Below are 20,188 nucleotides of genomic sequence, written 5' to 3' on the forward strand. Positions count from 1 at the left end.
TAATTAAGCAATCCAGTCTGGCTTGTCCGTGTTAAGTTTCGCTTTTATTTCCCTCTTAAAATAATAATAACACAACACAGTGGCGTAGCGTGGGTTGTCAGCACCCGGGGCAAGGCAAGTAATTTGCACCCCCTAACCCGTGGATTTGTGCCCCCTAAACCTAACCCCCAGATGTTGCGCCCGGTGCGGCCGGCCCCCCCTGCACCCCCCACGCTACGCCACTGACACAACACAGTCTTCTTTAAAAGTAAGAATAAAGTTTTACTCACAGCAGTAATCTGAAGGCAGGCTTTACCTTGGGGTTACAGTGAAAAGAAGTCTGAGCTACATCTCAGACTTTCTGCTTGTGAGCTCCATTCTGTGTGAAGGCTGAGCCATGCTCTGGCTAAGAGCCAGGAGAGCAAGACTCAAAGAGTAAGATGGCAGCGTGGCCAGCCCTTTTATCTGGTCAGCTAGGGTCATGCCCATCTACCTGGTCACACACAGGGAGAGGAAGCTCCAGAGCAAGTATGGCTCCTGCCTGGAGCCACATTCCCCTGTGTGCCCATTCTAGGCAACAGGAAGTTGTTGTACTTGACTGCTCTAGTAATAATACATCCCGCACTATGGACATTTTTTTGTGAAGTTTGCCCCCTGCACGCAACACCTCACTCTCAAAATACAAATGATATCTGTATATGTGTTCCTTGCATATCAGGCTGGTGCAGAGTTTTATACTACTGTAATTAAAAAGACTGAAATCCTAAGAGTGCTTTTTCTTTCTTCTTTGGCGATCGCTCATAGCCGAGTAAGATTGTCTTCCATAAACACGGTTTTAACAGTGACTCCGTAAGTGTCTGTGGAGGCCAGTTCTGGATCCACACGTCCTTCCACAGTGGGGACATAGGTTTCCAGGCAGGAGTTGATCATGGTGAGGGTTTGCCAAGAGTACTTTCCTCTTAGCACATTTCTCCCTTTCATCCTGAGTTTGAGTGCCTTCAAAGCCCATGGATGCAATGCTTATATAAAGCAAGGAGGTGTCTTACAAGTAAAGATGGTTCAAGGAATTGGAGGGTGATGATGGAGCCCAGAAACCTCAGCTCAACTGAAGTATTCATCATATCTTCTGAATCTTGGTCCACATGGGTGCCTTACAAATAGCAGGTCTCCTGGTGTCAGTGCATCAGCCTGTCACTGTAAATTGTTAGGTGATGTCGCCTTCTAATAATAAATTTGTGCTAGGCTTTATTTTGTAACTAATAAAGCTGAACACTATACTTTTAATGCACCCTCAAAGCGCATTCTTTCCCCTCGCAAAGTTATAACTCGTAGCAACCCGTTGACAAACTACATTGGGCAGGATAGTGCCATCGCTATATTTTTTTCTGGGAAATTGCACCATGCAAGAGAAGACAGGAGGAAAACGTCCTGAACATCTTGAATATCAATCTGGGAAAGACAGCGCGAAAACAATACCTATCATTCCCATGTATATTACATCGCTGCTGCTAATTTCCCACCTTAATGTCTGGCCAAACGTTTAACAGGAAACCTGCGGTGAAAACAGATAAAAAGGAGAAGGCAAGGGTGTAGGGATTAGAATATACTCTCTTGCCATATGGACAAGGAGTGGAAGAATGAAGTCCGCTAGCATCCCATTATATATGCTTTTATTCCCAGCTGTGATGCATTTGGGACAGGGTGGGCAACCTGCATACCACATGGGCCTTGGCTCAGTCCACCTTCGTCTGCCAGGTGAGTTCCCTGCTAATAGCAATGTGATTCATTGAACTTTGACAGATCAGGCGTATGGGGATGGGAAGAGACTTTAATCTTCCATCAAGTGCAGGTGCCCTGGAACATTGCCCCCTCCAGATGTTTCTGAACTACAGGTCCCTTGGCTATGCCTGCTGGAGGTGTTGGGAGTTGTAGCTCACCAACATCTGAAAAGCCAAACATTCCCCCAACCCAACCCTGTGCTTCCAGCCCAGCCAAATGAATTGGTCTTGGACTTAACAACTTCCTTTCTAAGGCTGAAATCTCTGGGGGATTAAATCCAATTGAAATCAGTAGAGATTTATTTTCTGAATCAACATATGTGGTTGTTTGTGACCTATTTGCCTCAATAGCTCTTCAGTTCATCTCCCTCCCACCCCCATCTCTCTCACATGCACTCATTCCGAGTACCCCGTTTTATCGGTAGTTGGCTCTTTCTCAACTTCACTTCCATTCACTAAAAAACTGTGTTCAGTTACACCAGAACACATTTACTAATCATTTAACAAATGACTGCCGCTCTCACACATATAAGATGTGTACTGTGCTGCTGTTGTGCTGTTCTTGTTATTTTAAGAATTTATACCCCACACCTCAGTCTCAAAACATTCCCAGGGTAGCTTACAAAACTAAAGCCGGCATTAAAATCATCTGCATAACATCTGTGGCTGTTTTGGGAGAGCTTTGGGGTTTGATGTCCACTAAGATTCTATAAAAAGCTCTAGTACAAAAATACAAACATGTCTAACAACTTAATGTGTACAATGTGTCCAGCGTTCAAAGACGAAAACTCGAGTGAAAATCCAGAACACACTTACTGGGGAGTAAGCCCCATTGAGCACAACTGGACTTGCATCTGAGCAAGCATGCAATTAAGCTGCAAAACTTTATTTGCTGTTAAGGAGAGCGATGTTCAGCACCAATGCCTAATTTGAACATTTTGCTGCCAAACATCATAGACACACATGCACACACCCTCCCCCAGATTTATGGCTTACTTGTGGAAGTAATCTGTGTGCCATCTGTAATTCATGTTGGTTGAATAGCACTGCAGATAAGGTATTTTCTGATGGGATCATTTGCTTTCGTTTAAGATTGGAATGTCACTCGAGACCTTCAGCTCTTCTTCAGGGAGAAAGTGTGTTTTCCAGACTCGCAGCAAATATTCCACACACTCCCTGCTCAAGCAGGGAGATGCAGCCACATGTTTAATAACTATCTGTACCTTTTCCTACGGGAATACTCAACTACAAAAACTTGCTCTGCCAGTTGGAAGGAGCTTTTAAGCAGTAAATGCCTGACTAAAGATGTATAAGGCACGCATTTATGGTTTTTTTTGTTTTAAGTCATGACTACTCAGAAGTAGGGACACGGGTGGCGCTGTGGGTTAAACCACAGAGCCTAGGACCTGCCGATCAGAAGGTCAGCAGTTCGAATCCCATCGACAGGATGAGCTCCCGTTGCTCGGTCCCTACTCCTGCCAACCTAGCAGTTCGAAAGCACGTCAAAGTGCAAGTAGATAAATAGGTACCACTCCGGTGGGAAGGTAAATGGCGTTTCCGTGCACTGCTCTGGTTCGTCAGAAGTGACTTAGTCATGCTGGCCACATGACCCGGAAGCTGCACGCCGGCTCCCTCGGCCAATAAAGCGAGATGAGCGCTACAACCCCAGAGTCAGCCACAACTGGACCTAATGGTCAGGGGTCCTTTACCTTTATCTCTGTATCTGTCTATCTGTCTATCTATCTATCTATCCTATCTATCTACACACACACACACACATATTTACCAAGAAGAGTGTCAAGATTTGGAAGCAAGCTCACATATAAAGACATTCTGAACAAACAGCATGAAACAACACCTTTTGTTCATTGCATCTATATTCAGGTATGGAATAGATGAGTGATGTGCACAGAGATAGGAAGCCTTTCTCATCTAGCCTGGGCCTTTCTCCTTCGTACTACCAGACAGCAAAAGGGAATGAATGATCTTCACCCTCCATTTTAAGTACAGAGCCATGGTCTGAAGTAGACTAAACTCTGCACTGATCATTTTTCTCACTGCACACAGTGACATCTTAAGACAACCTTGTGTAGTAATAGCAAATTCATTCGCAGGATGCCATTCCTTATGTAGCCAAAATGGCACCGACCACATACAAGAGAGGGAATCAGGCAGATTGGGTAAACCCAGAAGGATAAGGGGGGGGGGACTGTAAGGTGGGCAGGGAATACCAAAAAAGTTCACTGTGCGCAATCAATGGGCACAGAATGGGAAATTCTTGTGTGCAAATCACATCAGAATGAATGCACCTCATTATAAGATGATAATATACAAAGGATAATTTCAAGGTGGATTGCAACTGGCCCATAAGAAAAAGGGTTCCTCCTGTCTCTGTTTCTTTGTCTTCTATATGGTCCCAGTTCCACTGTAGGACATTGTAATCTAGACAATGTGATCTAAACATTGTAATCAATGTGCTGCACGCATTTATGGTTTTTTTTGTTTTAAGTCATGACTACTCAGAAGTAGGGACGCGGGTGGCGCTGTGGGTTAAACCACAGAGCCTAGGGCTTGCCGATCAGAAGGTTGGCAGTTGAAATCCCCGCGACGGGGTTAGCTGCCGTTGCTCGGTCCCTGCTCCTGCCAACCTAGCAGTTCAAAAGCACGTCAAAGTGCAAGTAGATAAATAGATACCGCTCCGGCGGGAAGGTAAACGGCGTTTCCGTGCGCTACTCTGGTTCACCAGAAGCGGCTTGGTCATGCTGGCCACATGACCCAGAAGCTGAAGCTCGGCCAATAAAGCGAGATGAGCGCCACAACCCCAGAATCGGTCACGACTGGACCTAATGGTCGGGGTCCCTTTACCTTTACTTTACTCAGAAGTAACTCCCATCAAGTCCAATGAGATAAGGGGCTGTAAGTGGCTCTGCTCTACTGCTAATAGCACACATATTGGTATGAAAGGGTCATTCCCTGTTGTATCTAAATCAGAAATGGGGAACCTGTGGCACTTCAGATGCTTCTGGACTCCAACTCTCACCAGTCCTAATCAGCATGTTCAGTGGTTAGAGATGGTGGGCATTGTCACTGAGCAATATCTGGAGGGGTTTGCAGCTTCCCATCCCTACACTAAAAGTATCCAACCAGTGCAATGGGGTCCAACTTAAAACCACAATATGGCTGCAAATACACTTCCACATGTGCCTTCCCATCAGTTCCAAGCACTGCAGCTGCCCATGGATTTCCCTTAATAGGTCAGGGTGATTGGACCAAAGTATGGCCCTTAACTATCCATAGTATTACATTGCTAGATTTTCAAAATAATCTGCAGGAGGGCTAAGGAACCTCTTTCTCTCCAGATGCTGGACTGCAATCCTCATAATTTCTGACCGTTGGTCATGGTGGCTGGGTCTAATGGGAGTTGACGTCCAACAAAACCAGGAAGAGCACAGATCCCACCCACCCCCCGGCCCCGATCTACAGCTTTGAATTCAATTGGGGATGCAATCCGGGGGGAAAGAGTCTGAACAAAACATCACCAGTTTTAGCTGCACTGGAGTAGTCAGATTGTTGCGTGGGAATTTTTAGTTGCGTTGAAATTTGATCAAGATAATAACTGAATAATTATTTCAGTCTTCCGAGTCCTGTTCCCCAGTGATCTTTGCCGCCCAGGGCATTTGGCTCCTATTTGCTACTTAAACTGAATGGTAAGTGTTTGCGTATTAACTTTGCTTTTCTACTTTTAACAGTGCAATCCTCTACTCTGGCCAAACTAGCCAATAACCCAGCTGCTAATGGGCTTTTTATAGTATAAGGCATTTCCTTTCTCTGGGAACCAAACACTGGAGTTGAGATAAATGTATACTTTCCATAGAGCCTATATACCCATAAATGGCTGCAGTGCAAATCACATACATGGCTTCAAACTTTTAGGAAGGGCGAATTAGATGCCGTTTATTACTGCAGTGCTGAGACCCTAATGTATAAAATGCTATTACATGCTTCTTTCCATAAGCATTGCAATTGATTCCAAACAGCCTGAAAGCCCATATAAGGTTGGTTGCATCCATGATAACTGAAATAGAGCATTTAAAACTCATTTTAAATGGGCATCAATCCACTACTCCTGTGTCTTGAAGGCTACAGTATCACCACTTATAAGGTGGTGGTGAGTTACAGGACAATGAATGAGATTTCTAAATACATTTGGAAATGGGGTGCTGGTCTTTTCAACGTTCTTCACTCCTGAAGACTGCATTGTTTTTATCAGTGCAATACAGTAACTTGTCACACAAGCATTTGACGCAACAGTTGATACACTTTGGTGGGAGCTTCAGTCAACCAGCCAAGCATCTCTCTTTCTGTTCCTTCAAATCCTTTCCCATAAGTCTCTTGGCTTAAATACCGGTACATAGTCTATATCAGGCACGTCCAACAGGTAGATTGTGGACGTCTGTGGTAGATCACTGGTAGATCACTTGCACCCCCAAAAAGGGCCTTCCTCCTCCCCAAAAGAAGCTCAACCCCCCCCAAAAAAGGTGCTTTCCTGTCAACAACTTTGACCTGAACTCCCCAAAAGGGGGTAGATCACTGCCAGTTTTTAACTCTGTGAGTAGATCACAGTCTCTTGGGAGTTGGCCACCCCTGGTCTATATCTACTTAGCTGGGAGGAAGGTGAAACTTACTTCTGCATAGATATGTAAGTGCTCTGGAGACAGGGATCTACTATCTATGAAACTCTGTTAGGCACATCAGGAACCTTGAACAGTGCTGTATAAGCCATAAATAGTACAGTGGTACCTCAGTTCTCGAACGTAATCCATTCAGGAAGACGGTTCGAGTTCCGAAACATTCAAAAACCGACGCACAAAGGGTTGTCTGCAAATTCAATTGAGAAAATTGAAAAACAAGCAGCGGAAGCCGTTCGACTTCTGAAGCGCGTTCGAAAACGGAAGCATTTACTTCCAGGTTTTCAGCATTTGGGTTCCAAAACGTTTTGTCGGGAGACGTCCGAGAACCGAGGTACCACTGTGTTATCAAATGCATGATCTGATAGCTTTGTACATCATCTCAATAGCTTTTACTCCCAGTTCTATTGGACTAAAGATAAATGTAAAGGGACCCCTGACCGTTAAGTCCAGTCACGGACAACTCTGGGGTTGTGGCGCTCATCTTGCTTTATTGGCCGAGGAAGCCGAAGTACAGCTTCCGGGTCATGTAGCCAGCATGACTAAGCCACTTCTGGCGAACCAGAGCAGCACACAGAAACGCCGTTTACCTTCCTGCCAGAGCGGTACCTATTTATCTACTTGCACTTTGACATGCTTTCGAACTGCTAGGTTGGCAGGAGCAGGGACCGAGCAACGGGAGCTCACCCCGTCACGGGGATTCAAACTGCCGACCTTCTGATCGTCAAGCCCTAGGCTCTGTGGTTTAACCCACAGCACCACCCACATCCCTCTATTGGACTAGGAGTGCCTTTCGTCAGCTTTGGCTGGTAAGACAGCTACAGTCATTCCTGGATTAGGATGGCTCAAACACAGTTGTCCATGCAGCTTCACAACTGGATTACTGCAAGGTGCTCTATGTGGGGCTGCCCCTGGGGTCAGTCCTGTAGGTGGAGAACATGGTGGCCAGATTGCTTGTGAGGAGCAGACTGCCACCAAATAGTACCCTCACTTGAAGCAAATCTTTCTGTCGTTCTGTTGACCAGTGAGATACGATAGACACCCATTATCTGGACTTTCTGAAAAGAGAATTTTTGTTTTGACAAGCTGTTCCAGCTGGATAACAAAGGCCTCTGATTTAGGTGTTCATTTTGTTTTAAAACTACTTTAGCTGCCGTGGTGATGATTGATTAGCCAGTTCCGGATTTCCTCCAGTGTGTTTAGAGTCCTTTACAGAAAGAATGGATCGCATTTCTGGACTCTTCGCTTCACTTTCAGGGTCATGTGATGACTGAGTTGTTATAAGAGAAAACTGCTCCTTTTCCCTTATGGGGTACCCAAGAGCCCATATAGAGTCCTTATATAGGTTTCTCTATTGGTAGGAGAAAAATAACAGAGGCCAACCAGAGAATATTGAGAAGCAAAGCAGCTAGTAAGCCTGATCTTTATTAAACTGTTGCAACAGGGTGCTCACACACTCCAGGCAGGAGGGAGGAGGAACCCAGAACATTGGTGTGCAAGCTCTTATATAGACTTTTGAAATTGCCCACCCTGTAGCCCAAGACCACCCCCCTGAAACATCATGCATATATCACAGAAGGAGGTGGTCAACAGAAGAGGAGGCGGTCTACAGCAGAAGTCCTGTTTGCCAGGGTACCTGATAATCGTCACTGATTTCATTTTCTGGGCAGTCTGGCCATTCCTTTGAGATGGTAAATACTTACCGTAGTTCCTGAATCTCTTACACATTTTGATAGTGTGCTCAGCTTAACAGATACAGACTGTATTAGAAAAAGGAGGTGTAAGCTCCTACAGTCCAAAGACAATTAGAAAGCTTTTCCCATTTCCTTCCTCCTTGCAGAGAAATATTGGAGGTCAATTTGGGAGTCAAAATGGCTTCAGGATTGTTCTCCTGTACTATTTCAGACACATGGTTTATATACTTGTGTATGTGTTTGCCAGGTACATTTATGAGCATTTATTTTATATCTTAGACCTTATAATTCTCATAAGAGAGTGCTTCCATTGTTCCTAGTCTCCGGCTAGTTTGACCATTATGCATGCAGAGCCAATGCAACATTGTGGTTGCAAAGATCGTATGGGATGTACATTACTGATGCATGCCGCAGAAAATATGCGTTCGTGGATTTAAATACAAAGCATGTTATTGTTACATTGGTAACGACACGACACACAAACAAAGCAATGGAAACGGCAGTGGAATCTGCTAATGCAATACAGGAGACTTGACTCTGACTGAAAGATTATTCAGGGCCAAGAGGTCTTAACAATATAATTTATTCCCCCAACATCTATATGCAGCCATGTAGTTAGATCATCATTTCTGAAGCAGATTCTAGTGTTTGGCATATGGGGAAGGAGTGAGTCAACCCTGGCCCTTGGGCAGCCACCATTGGAAAGACACCACACATCACTGCCATGTGTCAGTAATGCTTCATAACAATTGCTGTTCATAGTTTAGATGTGTAAACTCAGCCCTGCTCAGCCTAACTGCTTCCAAGACCTTATTCTCTTTCCCCCAGCTCCAGGCCTCATAACCTAATTCCAGCACCTCTTCTTGAATTTTACCATCCTTACCATGACTTTTAAAAATATAGTTTGGTGTATTTCTTCTGGTAGGACTGGATTTGACCTAACTTGTCTTGGATTGCATACTTTTTAACTTGCACTAGGGTCTTTGACTTGGTTTCTTTTTGTTTTTTAAATCCTCTCTGCCCTCGCAATCCCTGCCTCAGCTATGGCTTACTTTAGGATTTTTGTGTTACAAATGGGTTAGCATGTATGGTCTGGGCTTGAATGAACAATACTTAAACTCACTCATTCATTCATTTAAAAACCTATATAAATTAAGAAGAACAGTTTCATGTAATTTTGATCTGTCAAAATAATATTCAATGCGACTGTCTCTATATAATTCCAGAAGATCTGGAACAATGATTTCAGGAATCTCCAGTGACCCCGGGCTATTATCTCTGTGAATCCTTTCAAAACACTTTAAAGGCTGCGGTAAAAAGTCCATAGATTTTATCACAAAGATCACAATTGCTCGTGAATATTGATTTAACAGAGCTGGCAATGTACAGGTAGAATATTAAAACACTCTGCAAGAAGGGTTTCTTCGCTTGCATTCAGATGCAAGCCATCGCCTTTGTTTATATGCTTTTGGAGTTTTATTAAAACATGACAACACTATTATTGTTTTGCCAAAGTATTAGGCTGCATTGCCAGTGTTCAGCCCAGTCCTGAGGGATGTGGGAACTTCATCTTACATTCCCAGCTCATTCCAATTTACCTCATCCTTGCAACAAACTAGCGTGGCAACTCCATGTGCATTACCATGAGCTCCTTGGGGACAGGGTGGGATTCAGCTGTGACAAATAAATACGCAATAAATGCTTGAAGAGAAGAGTTGTACACTTATGGCAGCTCATTGCCGGAGTGTCCCTGAATGGCCTCAGGGCAGGTCTGGCCCACCCATGAGGCAAGGTGAGGTGACCGTCTCAGGTGGCAAGGTCCAAGCGGGCGACCAATCCCAATATGACTCTTTCTCCCCCCCCCCCTTGTTCCTGATGTAGATCTTCCCTCTCTGGTGTGTGTGTGTCATCATATTGGGCTGCTTTTAAAAACAGTTGAGGTTCTGACTTTTCCTCTAGATCTTTTCCTTTTCTGGCCCCCATGGAACTATCTTTGGAATTTTGTTTGGTGTGAGAGGGAGATTCACGGAGAAGTCATTGCACCTCACATAAAGAACGTATTATCTGATCTCCACCCTACATTAGAGCAACAAAGGCCCTTAATTACTGCCACAATCTTGCTGTGTTGTTTAGGGAGTCAGGCCAGGCTGGTAGAGGCTATGAGACGCTGACTTGCACTTCTGGGCAAGTCTAAGTTGTCTGATGTGCTTATGAGGAGAGAAAATATATCAGTGGTAGAGCACATACTTTGTATGTACAAGCCTTCTCCCTGTAGACTATCCATAGAGATGGCAAAACTCTAGAGAGCTATCACCTGTCAGTATAGCCCAGAGATGCCTCCATATTTTGCTGGACTTCAGCTGCCTTCAGCCCCTGACAGCATTATAATTATAATTATTATTTATTAAATTTCTATGGTGCCTTTCATCCTGGAATCAAAGGGTGGTTAAACAATATAAAAGCAAAGCACAGCAAAACTATAACATAGTAACAGACAAAAACAACAGCATGGGTCAAGGATAATGGGAACAGTAGTCCAGCAAATCTAGAGAGCACCACATTGGGTACCCATGGTGTAACATAGATGGGACATTGGTTTGACTTGGGAAAGTGCAGATTCTTGTGTTTCCTATGATCCTACCAGCATAGTACCATTTCTTGAACACCTAGCCTGCTAATGTTCAGTGAAATATTGCAGACCATGACTTCATTGTGCTCATGTTGTTCTTTATAGATTCACACACACCCCCTCACCAACTTCTCAAGCAAAGCTCCTACAGATTAGGGTCCTCCCTTTGCTTAAATGGGGATGTTCTAGAAAGTGGTGGGTCCTTTGCCGACAAGAGTTCTCTGGACTGAAATATTAGACTTTGGGTTTTGTTTTGTTTTAATGTTGTAATTAACCTTGAGGTTTCAGGGAGACTGGAATTAAAATAGAAATAAATAATACGAATATTTCCTTGCCTTTGGCAATAATTAGTCTTTCCTAGGTATTCCTGTAGCTTTAAAAGTGAAGTTCGTTCTACACTTCTGCCTCCAGTTTTCAGCAACTGAAGTGTTCTTTTGCTAAGAATACTTAACTTTTTTGTTGGCACACAGCAATACTGGAGATTTGCCCAGAGAGTAAGTAACACAATCTTTTCATCCCTTGGGATGGTTACCAGACACCTGATACTTTGACTACTATTATATGTAGATTGTTCACCCTTTTGCGGGGTTGTTTGCACAACATCAGTACAGGTTTATTGTTCAGTTTTGCCCAAATTTATGTCGTTCATCCTTTTTTCATAGCCTTTGTGCCCTCCCCTCAGCGTTATTCCACACTGTACTTTTCATTGTTGAGCGACTTGCTTGCTTTTCAGGTTGTCATGTCAACGCCAAAGCCTCAAATCACAGCTTGAGGGGATTTCTTCAGAAATAACGCTTCGCAGTTACCAGGCTGCCTGGACATAAAACACAAGCATTGCAAAAGAACAGAACACAGTGGCCCAGATAATTTAGCTCCCACTTACCCGCTTCTCGTTCCAGAAAGGCTCCTTGACATTCCATGTACAACGCCAAAGGAAGAGCGAGCCAAGTGAAAACTTTAATGGTTAAATTTTTGTGGACTGCCAAATTTATCAGTTCTCTGGGGGATTACTGCTCTCTCCCAGCTCACTGCTCCTATAGAAAGAACAGACTGGCTGGGCTGACAGCTCAGGAGATTAGTAAAGGAGTGCAAGAAATTTCACAGCAGTAAATCTAGCAGTTTAAAAAACAACAACAACATGTTGAGTTGGGCAGGGGATCCAGTGGTTTCCATTGTTGACTTCAGATCCTCCCCATACCAGTGGAACAATGGCTTAGGATGGGCAAGAAAGCCAGGTATGATTCTGAAGGAAACTTACTCTGGCTTCAAAAAATATAGTTGCTTTGCACCAATGCTCAGCATCTTAAGAACATTTTGAGGTCTCACTTGGGCAGGAAATCGAGCACAGTGGTTTTGCGCTGGTGACACCATCTCTGTGAGCCAGTGCGGTGTAGTGGTTAAGAGCGGTAGACTCATAATCTGGGGAACCGAGTTCGCATCTCCGCTCCTCCACGTGCAGCTGCTGGGTGACCTTGGGCTAGTCACACTTCTCTGAAGTTTCTCAGCCTCACTCACCTCACAGAGTGTTTGTTGTGGGGGAGGAAGGGAAAGGAGAATGTTAGCCGCTTTGAGACTTCTTCGGGTAGTGATAAAGCGGGGTATCAAATCCAAACTCTTCTTCTTCTGTCTGGGAGCTTTGCACCAGTGCTTTTGTGTTACCTATTCAGTACCTACACTATAGTGTAGCAAAAGAAAGAAATCGTCCTTTCCAAAATACTTTCTCTCTCTCTCTCTCTCATTCTCTCCCTCCTATTTTACAGTTGCATTTGCCTGAGTAAATTTCACAAGCTGTGCTTGTAGAAGTGTTTACCTACCAATGGTATAGTCATCCCATTGCCTATCTTGGATAACTGTAGACAATCAATGAGGCTCTGGAGGTAGTGAATGTCTTCATGAGAGATGGGGGATTGTGGTTGCCTTGACAGGGGCAGCAGTGAGACTGGATAGCTCAGTTGGTTAGAATGTGGTGCTGATAACGCCAGGGTTGCAGGTTTGATCCCCATATGGGACAGCCACATATTTTTGCATTGCAGGGGGTCGACTGTATGAATCTCAATGTCCCTTCCAGCTCTACAATTCTATGATTCTATGCTTCTTAAAAACGCTTCTCTGGACCCAGATGACTTTTCCAGCTAACCGCCTGTTGCAACTTGTTAATGTACCCTTCGTGGGCAAGGTGCTGAAGTGGGTAAAGTTAAAGGTAAAGGGACCCCTGACCATTAGGTCCAGTCGTGGCCGACTCTGGGGTTGCGGCACTCATCTTGCTTTATTGGCTGAGGGAGCCTGCGTACAGCTTCCGGGTCATGTGGCCAGCATGACTAATCCGCTTCTGGCGAACTAGAGCAGCACACAGAAACGCCGTTTACCTTCCCACCGGAGCGGTACCTATTTATCTACTTGCACTTTGACGTGCTTTCAAACTGCTAGGTTGGCAGGAGCAGGGACCGAGCAACGGGAGCTAACCATGGGGATTCGAACCGCTGACCTTCTGATCGGCAAGTCCTAGGCTCTGTGGTTTAACCCACTGCCAATTCCAGACATCCTGTAGGAAATATATTATCTCTAGACCCATCTCAATCTGGCTTCTAGCTTATGGTTACCAGGTTTTTTTCAATGAATCCAGGGACACTTTTTTTTTTTTTTGGCAGCTGAGTAGCAACAGGGAGTCAGTAGTGGGGATGGTGAGGCAAAAGACCCTGGGCCCAAGCACACCTGCATATTGTATAAAGGTGCAAAGCCCTTCTTCCGCACCCTGTGAAACATAAATGCGCAGAGTTTTTTAAAAACCTGGGCAACGGCATGTCACCTGTCCATGACTTCTGAGCCTTTCCCAATCTCCTTCCCCCTTCCCCCTTTGTTTTGACATTTCAGGGGGGGCTTGGGAGTCACAAGCGGGTGGCCGTTGCCCAGGAGGGGCCAGCCTGGTAGTGCAGTTGGCTCTGGCTGGCTTCAGGAGCTGCTTGCTGCCGTTGTGCAGGAAAAATGGCGGGTGCCATGGCAGTGAGCAGCTCCTGAAGCCAGCCAGAGCCAACTGCGCTAACAGGCTGGCTCTGGGCTGCTGAGGCTGCCGCTGCCATGTTTCCCAGAGACAGATTTGCAAATCTGGGGATATTCCGGGGACGGAATTTGTCCGGGGACAGATTTGCAAATCTGGGGACTTTCCCTGGGAACCGTAGACGTCTGGTAATCCTATTCTAGCTGTTTTAGGACCAAAATTGCTTTGGTCACCAAGGAGAATGACCTTTGATGGAGGAGAGACTAGGGATGTGCAACCCTGTTGATTTACCAGGACATCTTTGTGGCTTTTAACCTATCAACCAAGGAGATCCTTCTGGGTCTCCCTTTCTAGGATGCAGTGTCTGCCGGCTTGTTTCTTAATGCTGTTATTTTAGGAGCTCAGAAGGTCTGGAACTCTCCATCCTTTCCTCTCTCATCAAACTGCAGCTAAATCTAAAAATAAATGACAAACAGGAAGAAGGCATGGAAACAAGGATATAGGAGTATTTTACACCATAAAAAGTACACAAATAATTAGACGGCAGGACAAGACACTGTATAAACTGATGTGCTAAATCATCCATCAATTATCTTTTTGCAGGGGCGCCGACTTATAAAAAATATTGGGGGGGCCCATACCGGGGTCCTGCCCCGGGAAGTTTTCTAAATTTTAGCCGAAAATTAGTGAGTTTTAAAGTTTTTAAAAAGTATTTTAGAGTCATATGATCAACATTAGAACCGCGAAAACTCGACTCTCTATAACTCCACACTCCGGGAAACTCGACAAGCCTGAAACACTTTTTGGCTTTGAAAAAAGAAACAAAACATAAACACGCACGGTATTTTCGTAAAAAGCTAATTTAATTTACAGTAACAATTATGCTTATAGACTATTACAGAGCAGTGAATATATAGCTCTGAAAAGACTGAAATGATATTTAAATAAATCCTAAACTATCATTAAAAGAATAAAACATAAAATATTGCTGTCGCACAGTAATAGCACTTTGATTAATAAGTGAAATAGCTAATTTAAGCTTACTTTGAATAAGGCTGAGGGTTCATTAAATAAAAATAATATCTCAAAGTTAATGCTTTAATACAGTTAATAAAGTTAATACAGTGTGCCTAATACTGTATGTAAATACTGTAATACTGTATGTAAATAACGGGCTTTAATTGGGTCTTACACCCTAAAAATATTTAAGTATTTGAAAATAACTAATACAGTACTATAGTAATATAGAAATACAGTACTAAACTAGTACTATTTCGAAACTGAAAATTTAACATTCTGTATGTATTTAATTCTCTATTTTATAAAGATTTTTAACATCTGACAGTGAGTTTGGAGTAGTCCAATGCAAAAATCCTGAGGATCCATGTGGATCCGTGCTTTGTAACCACGTTTTTGCACCACTGTGACCCTAGGCACACAGTTTTAAATGGGGAGGGAAGGAAAAACACAGAAGGGACAAGAAGCACAAGAGGGGTGTGCGGAGAAGCAGCTGGCTACGAATGCAGGGGAGGAGTTTAACGGGGTGGGGGGGAGGAAAGGAAGGCAAAAGTCCCCCCCCCAAGCCAGCCCCCCCTCTCTCTCTCCCACCTGCGAGTCCCTAGAGCACGGAGAGGAGGAGTTGGTGGGCTGGAGCCTGCACGCAGTGTGACTAGGAAAGAATTAGAAGGAAGGACTCGATCCTTTCCTTAACCCTCTGCTTGCCAGGAGGGCAGGGGATTCCCTGCTCTTTGTTGAGTTTGAGCAAACGCAGCAACAGAAGCGGGTGGGCAGTAAGACCCTGAGGCAGAATGCAGGAAAGCAGCAGCTTCCGCCTTCCCTCTGCCCGCCCGCCCGCCCGATCTTATTTTTGCCTGATTTTTGCCTATTTTTGCCCCTGCGCTCCGGCGAGTCAGCTCCAGGGACCACACATTCGCTCAATAACACGCACAGACATTTCCCCTTACTTTTTAGGAGAAAAAATCTGCGTGTTATAGAGCGAAATTTACGGTAATAATTTTCTTAAATTATTGGGGGGGCAGAGCCCCCCCAAACGAATTTTTGAGGGGGCTCGGGCCCCCTCAGGCCCCATGGAGTCGGCGCCTATGTCTTTTTGTGGGGAGATAAAATGATGCCAAATAGTGAAAATTCTGACATGTAGAATAAGATAATGTTCCCTCTTTTAAAAGCAAAAACTGTTGAGAGGCTTCAGAAGATGTAGACAAAGGTCCAGATTAGAAAATTTACTTTCATTCTTTTAACGTTTCATGCTACTTATTCAGGATGTGCACATATCATCTTTCCCAAATCCTCAAGTGGAAGTTCTAAAAAAGAGAGCGAGAGACTACAGGAAATTAAAGAAGTGAACTTTGACATTCTATCCCCAAGACACAACCAAGAGCTTTTGTCTTGTTAAGTGTAATGTATTTATCAAAACGGTATGTCCTGTGAACTCACTAGTATCCAGCAAAAGCTAGACTTTGGTAGATTTAATATTATTTGACATCCTCATGTACAGCGATTCCGAGCTGGACTTCCACCACTGCGTTTCCAAGAAAAAAGTTTATATCTGGTAAGAAGTGGGAACATGGAAATGTTAGTGATTTGTGTTGGCAAATATGTCCTATACAGTGGTACCTCGGGTTACATACGCTTCAGGTTACATACACTGCAGGTTACAGACGCCGCTAACCCAGAAATAGTACCTCGGGTTAAGAACTTTGCTTCTGGATAAGAACAGAAATCGTGCTCCGGCGGCACGGCGGCAGCAGGAGGCCCCATTAGCTAAAGTGGTGCTTCAGGTTAAGAACAATTTTAGGTTAAGCACGGACCTCCGGAACGAATTAAGTACTTAACCCGAGGTACCACTGTATAAACCAATCTTCTTCGATTCAATAAAATACAGGAATTCCAACATCCCATTTATATGCCCTTCAAGAGAGAGATTCAGTTTTCCACAATGAACTAAGAAACCATTTCAGGAATACTCCCTTTCTTTTAGAATTTAAATTCTAATGCACCAATATTCTAATGTATTGATTTACAGAGTCCTTAGTAACTAGGGTCCAGGATAACTCAAGGACCACCTAATCCCTTGTATCCCTATCTGATCACTGAGGTCTTGGGGTGAGTCACTGTTCATAGTCCCCTATGGTTTGAATACATAGAGGGACTATGTATTCACATTCACCAGGAATTGTGTCTTCAGTATTGCGGGCCCAAGTTTATGGAATTCCCTTCTAGTTGAGGTCAGACAGACCCGTTCTCTGCTCAACTTTCAGCACCTACTTCCCTGTTTAGGGAAGTTTTTAATGTTTGATGTTTTATCACATTATTATTATTATTATTATCATTATTATCATTATTATCATTATTATTATCACCATCATTCTGTTGGAAACCCAGGCAGATGGGCGTGGTATAAATTATTATTATTATTACTTAAAAAAAATCAAAAATCCACCAGCTATTTTAATTGAAGCCTGGTTTTATAGTTTTAAATATTTTTAACATTTCTGTATTGCATTCCTTTTAAACCAAATAGAGATGACCGCAGTTAAGCAGTATGTACATACTGTTTAAATAAATACAATGCAAAAGGCACTGGGACTGAAAACGAAGAATCTTGGGGTGATAAGAGCTTTACCTCTATAGGTGCATATACTTTTTTCCCAAATGTGCTTTTGTTTTTCGATAGGGTGCAGTTCTTGTTTGTATTTTGCTTGGACTGTGATAATCCAGTGCCTTTCTAAGAAAAGCAAGTCCAGAGCCAAGGCTGGTATTGCTGGTCAGGGCAGCTCTAGCAAAATACCACCCTGAGGTCCCTTTTGTCTAGCAGGCTCATCCCTAGCAGCACTGGGGGAAAGCAGCAGCACCTGATCTGTTGCAGGTACCTGCACAGTGTCCACTCTTTAATGTTGGTTCCACCTTGTCCTCCAGCCCATATGCATATGTAACTGTTAAGGGTGGTATTGCAACTAACCAGAGAAGTCCTCTGGCTTCTCTAGATGTCTGTTTGGGAGCCATAAAGAGGTCTTGGTAATCTCAGCAGTTCAGTAGAAGTACCAGTAAGCAGTTACGGTCCAAGGTGAGGCTGATTTCTTTGAAAACGCTTGCAATTGGATGAGCAAGTGCTCTCCTTTTTTTGTCAAAGACATTTGAGATAACAACCACTGAATCACGAAAATATACATGAAGGACCAAATTGTCAGAGCGTGCATACATTGCTTGCTATTCCTATTTGCAGGCTTTTGTTATTTTCGTTTTCTGAAGCATTGGAAATAAGCTTTCAGCTCAAAACAGGCTTCTGAATAGGCCCGGGAGGCTTTTGGTCACAGTAATTTAAAATCTCTTCTATAATTGAGAATTATAGATTTGGAATCCCCTGTCCTCCACAGCCAAGGATAATGTTCTGCAAAAGGGAACCAAAGACAGATAGTTGAGGAAGATAGTAAGGAAGAGACAGAGGTTCCTAGTCTTTTGTGGGCTGTCTTTCCCTGTGAGATCAGATGTGAGACAGTGGATTGGACTGTGTTTTGGAGAAACCGGCTTTCTCCAACCTAGAGCCTTCCACATGCTTTGGACTACAACTCCCATCAACCCCAATGAGGGCTGGTGGGAGTTGTAGTTCAAAACATCTGCAGCTTAGTTCACCTGTATACAAACTCTTTGTGAATAAACTCAAATGTTACAAAATGGCATATGAACAGAGCCCAGGTTAGTATCATGCTCCTGGAACTTCTGTTTAGAGAAGTGGGGTGTGTACAACAATATCATTAAGTGGATTATTTTTGATGTTCAGGAGTCTACAGATGAGAGCAAAACAATAGGAAAAACTGGAAAGGGGTGGGGTTTAAGGATTTTTTGTGGGGGGAGATTTATTTAAAATAATTTCACTTAGACGGAAGCAAAACGGTAGACAAGAAAGAGATTTATTAATCTAACGCATTTCAGACTCTTCTGGTCCTTCTTTGGGAAAACTCAGAAGAGAGGCATGACATATAAATGTCAAGTCTTTATTTTCCCGAATTTCTCTGAAGAAAGAACAGTAGGGTCTAAAACATGTCAGATTAATAAATATCTCCTTTGTCTTACTACTTCTTCCTACTCCCTGTTTCTTTATGGTTTCCTATTTTTGTTCTATTTCTGTGGGTCCAGTAAAAGAAAGTTCCATTTATACATCTGTCCGTTGTTTTGCAGTAGAGTTAAAGCAATGAGGGGAAGCCCCAAGTCAGAGAATAAAGCCCCCTTTACATATCAATTACTGAAAAGTGAGGCCAGCATGGTGCTGGCTGAGAAGGCCGTGTGTTAAAATGGGTATCTGTAGTGAAGAAGCTACATACCTACATCTGAAGTCTTCACTTCAGATATCTCTTCTAACACATTAACAGTTGAGCAGAGGCCCAGCCACGTACCTCATGCCAGGGCAACATCAGCAGTTCAGCCCTGTTCCACAGTACAGTGGTACCTTGGTTCTCAAACGCCTTGGTACTCAAACAACTTGAAGTAAGTGTTCCGGTTTGCGAACTCTTTTTGGAAGCCAAACATGCTCCATTTTGAGTGCCACACTTCCGTTTTGAGTGTTATGCTGAGGTCTGTCTGTTTTGTGTTTTTGTGGCTCTTTTTGTTTTGTTTTTGTGACACACAGTCACAAAAACAAAACAAAAAGAGCCGCAAAAACAAAAATCAGTTCAGCTACTGATTGGTTGTGTGACTGAGGTACATTGTTTTATTTCTTTCATTTTATGGATCAATCGTCTCGTTAGGTAGTAAAAATCATGTTAAATTGCTGTTTTAGGGGTTGTTTTTAAAAGTCTGGAACAGATTAATCCATTTTGCAATATTTTCTATGGGAAAGAGCGCCTTGGTTTTGGAACGCTTTGGTTTTGGAACGGACTTCCGGAATGGATTAAGTTTGAGAACCAAGGTACCACTGTAATTATGTAGTTCCCTCTTGAGACTCAAAGACTCAAAAACCCCACATAGCCTCAGCTGGCATGACTAGCTACGTATAGGATCCTGAAAGAGTTTGTTCAAAGCTGCTTTGTACAACCGGCGGCCATTGTGTGCACATCCAATTGTCGCATGACCGCCAATGCCTAAGTCCTTTGGGACTCGGAAGAGGGCAAAAAAGGGGCAGAACAGACTGGTGCGCATGGGGGGGACAGGAACTGAACACCCCCCCACACACATATGAAAAATGGCCGTTGTCTATTTCATGTAATAATAGTCTTGACAGTATAACGTGTAACCCTTTTTCCATGTGAATAAGTTCAGCCTATGAGGGATTCTGGAACTATATATATATATGTATATATATATATATATATATATATATATATATATATATGTTTCCTCTGTAATACCAGGTTCAAAATTGCACCACAGCAGGAAAAGCTGAGCCAGTGACAAGGACAACAGACTCAAGA

The sequence above is a fragment of the Podarcis gaigeae genome, assembly GCF_964106915.1.
Source record: "Podarcis gaigeae genome assembly, chromosome: 12".
NCBI lineage: Eukaryota > Metazoa > Chordata > Lepidosauria > Squamata > Lacertidae > Podarcis > Podarcis gaigeae.